Here is a 4,090-nt window from a genome sequence, read left to right on the forward strand (position 1 = left end):
TCTTGCCTTGGTTCTAGTTCAGATGCAACTAACCCTTCCTCATCTTGAATGGTAATTGCATTGAGTTGCTCCTTTGGGTTAGATTCAGTGTTACTCGGTAGACTACCTTGTGCTCATTTAGATATCAATTTAGTGAGTTGACCTATCTAAGTTTAGAGCCCTTGGATTGACGCTTGTTGATTTTTAAGTGCTGTCTTGGTATTCTAGAAATGAGTTTCTGACACCGAGATGAATTTTGTTAGCATCTCCTCAAGGTTTGGCTTTTTCTCTTGCTGGTAAGATTGTTGTTGGAATCCTAGAGGTGGTGGTCTCTGATTCCCTTGGCCTTTCCATGAGAAATTTGTGCGGTTCCTCCAACCTGCATTGTAAGTATCACTATAAAGATTATTTTGAGATCAAGGATTATTACCATGTAATTTTGCTGCTCGTTCTCCATGTTGTGGCCATAGAGTGGGTATTCTAAATTGCTGGATCCACCTCTATTTGCTTCGCACTACATTACTGGGTGTACCTGTGAAGAACCAAGAAAACCGTCAATTTTTCTATTCAAAAGTTCTACCTGATTAGAGAGCATGATGACCGAATCGACATTAAAAACGCCGGCTATTTTCAATGGTTTTGTCCTCATGACTTGTGACTGATAATTATTCAGTGACATCTCTTCTATAAATTCATAAGCATCCTCAGGTGTCTTATTATTGATAGTTCCACCAGCAGCTGCATCAATCATCTGTCTGGTCGAAGGATTTAGGCCATTGTGAAACGTTTGAACCTATAGCTAGAGTGGTAACCCATGGTGAGGGCATCTTCGCAAAAGGTCCTTGTATCTCTCTTATGCATCGTAGAGTGTTTCTAAATCCATCTACACAAAAGAAGAGATATCATTAGGTAATTTAGTCATTTTAGCAGGCAAAAAATATTTTAATAAAAAATTTTCGGTCATTTGTTCCCAAGTAGTGGTTGACCCTCGTGGTAACGAGTTCAACCACTGTTTATCCTTATTCCTCAACGAAAAGGGAAACAACCGAAGGTGAATGGCATCATCAGAAACGCCATTGATTTTAAAAGTGTCGCAAAACTCTAAGAAATTTGCCAAATGAGCGTTTGGGTCCTCATCCTGCAAACCATTAAACTAAACAAACTGTTGGATCATTTGAATGGTGTTAGGTTTCAGTTCAAAATTATTCACAGCAACAGTAGAACTAACTATGGTCAATTCAGTTCCTATTAAAGAAGGTTTAGCATAATCATACATAGTACGCGGAGCAGGATTCTGATTTACTGGATCAGCGGCAATCACAGGAGGCAGTGAATTTTCCTGGTTTTTAGCCATCTCCTCAGTTGTGGTTGAAGTATCGTTCTCTTGCTATTCCTCTGTGCATCGTAAACTTTGCCTTATTTCTCTTCGATTCTTGTGAACTGTGCGATCGATCTCACTATCAAACAGTAATGGTCCCGACGGGTTTCTTCTAGTCATACACTATAAAAACCTACCAGGAACGAAGAAAGGAAAAATGAGAAAAAAAATAAAAATTTAAATTGAAAATAAAGTAAAATGGCTAAAGTAATAATGTAACACCCCGAACCCGAGCCCGTTGCCGGTGTCGGACACGAGGGGTTAACAAGCCAAACCCACTTATAGCACCGACAAATTTGACATTTCCAGGCAAGCTGGAAAACTGCGTCACTGTCGCCTTAAAAGGCATATCTCGAGTTACAAAACTCAGAAACTGATTCCGTAAATTTTCCCTGAATTTAGACTCATATATACATCCCTGGATTTATTTCTAGAATTTTTGGTCGGGCCAATTGGTACAGTTTATTAGTTAAAGTCACCCATGTTACAGGGGTCGACTACACTGACCTTCGCGCATTACAACTGGAATATCTCCCTGTACAAGGCTTCAATGCTGATGTTGTTTGTTTCTAATGAAACTAGACTCAAAAAGGAATCTGTACATATAAGGCATGACTTCTAATTCCTTCTGGATAATTTGTGGTAAATTTTCAAAGTCAAGACAGGAGATCCAGAAACCGTTCTGGCCCTGTCTCACGAGAACTTTAATATCTCTTAGTAAACTGATCATATGATCGTTTCGTTACTTTCATATGAAAATTCATCCATCAAGGTTCGTTTACATAATTTATTTACTATTTAATACCATTTCTACTATTTTAGTGATTTTTCACATTCACGTCACTGCAGCTGGCAGCATCTGTTTTTAAGGTAGGCCTTACCTAAATTGTAGTCTCTATGGACCAACTATAGTCTTGTCATACATAGGTCCACTTATGATCATATTTAGCCATTCCAATGGCTGATCATGTGACTAACACTCCCATTCCAATCCATAATCACATCATGAAACCATATATAATTACAAACCACAAATTCAAATGGTCTAATGCCATACTCCACCTTTACGAGCCATTTTCGCATGGCCGTACACATATACATCACAAAGATACTTGAAAACAACCAAGGGTAGTCCTATACATGCCATATCCAAAATTCAACTAAAGGAGTACCAAAAGGGCTTTGATAGTGTGGTTGACTTCAACTTCGATGATCCCGAATCCGATCGCTAACGAGCAAAATCTATAAAACAGAGAGCCAAAGCAACGGGTAAGCATTTTTATGCTTAGTAAGTCTCAAGTAATGAAATCGGCTTTGACTAAAGCATTACATTCACATAGCCAAATGAATCACTTTATTAATACACATTCACATAATCGTACCTACTTCACACTTCATCAATATATACATTCACAAGATATCAACCCATTTCAAGAGCTGAAAATTCGTTAGTCGATTGAACGAATATTATTTCAAACGTATCGACTTTTCCATTGCACATGTAAACATACCTTATCCTTTGGGCTTTTCGAGCGTACTAATTGGATTTATTACAGCAACCAACGCCACCTTCAACCCAAGCTTCTTCGAATACAACCGGATATAACCACACGCATACGAATGCCCTCGGGTCTTAGCCCGGATATAACGACTTGCACAAATGCCTTCGGGTATTAGGCCGGATATAACAACTTGCACAAATGCCTTCGGGTATTAGCCCGGATATAACAACTTGCACAAATGCCTTCGGGTATTAGCCCGGATATAGTCACTAGCACAATTGCCTTCGGGTCTTAACCTGGATATAATTACTAGCATAAATGTCTTCGAGACTTAGCCCGGGTATCATTCAAATACTCATACACACATATATCAATAATCATTACACATCCATTTTTCATTTTCGTTACTAAGGCTCAAACACAAACATATCACTAGCATAATTGCCTTCGGGACTTAGCCCAGGTACCATTCAAATACTCATACACACATATATCAATAATCATTACACATCCATATTTCATTTCACATAATTCAAGTAGGGTCATTACTCGAAGACTTACCTCGGATGTTGTCGAACGGCTTCAACGGCTATTCGATCACTTTTTCCTTTCCTTTATCCAATTGTGGCCCTCTAAGCTCTTGAGCTAATTCAAACAATTTCAACTTATTAAAGTCTCACTTGCTAGCCTTGGCGAATACACATATCATTGACCCAACATCACATAACTAAGCACTTTAGTCAATTTTCTTTAATTTCGCACACATTCGGCCTTAGCTCACATCAAGGTGGCCGATTACCTAATTCAAGAATAGGCATCATTATGCTTGCCTCTAACCGAATGCATGCACAACAATTCCCCTATTGTGGCGAATATGCATGTCCATGTTAGCCAATTTTATACTTCAAAACCGAAACATCATCACATATAAACATATATCAAAACACAAATTTTACCTATCATGCAACAAGTAAAAATCGCACTTATGAGCATACCATGGCGAATACATCACACACCATCCCTTTCAATTTTCAGTCATGGTTAAACATAGAACTCCATGTCTTACTCAAGAATGCTAAGAGAAAATTCAAGAGTAGTCAATCCATCATTACATGCATCATCAACAAGCTTCATATTTAGCATGCAATGGCTTTAACACAATATCAACCTTGGCCAAATACCATTTCCATGGCATAACAAGGATTTGAACCATGGCTAACATGAACATCAA

At 38.4% G+C, this 4,090-nt stretch overlaps 1 non-coding gene across 1 annotated transcript; it reads left to right on the forward strand.

The window, feature by feature from the left end:
* The first annotated feature begins 788 nt into the window (after positions 1-788).
* LOC128281710 (small nucleolar RNA R71) lies at positions 789-894 on the forward strand. The gene has a single exon (XR_008271973.1). It is a non-coding gene; the product is annotated as a small nucleolar RNA R71 (small nucleolar RNA).
* The last annotated feature ends 3,196 nt before the right edge of the window (positions 895-4,090 follow it).

Source organism: Gossypium arboreum, chromosome 1 (genome assembly GCF_025698485.1).
Source record: "Gossypium arboreum isolate Shixiya-1 chromosome 1, ASM2569848v2, whole genome shotgun sequence".
In the NCBI taxonomy this organism is placed as follows: domain Eukaryota; kingdom Viridiplantae; phylum Streptophyta; class Magnoliopsida; order Malvales; family Malvaceae; genus Gossypium; species Gossypium arboreum.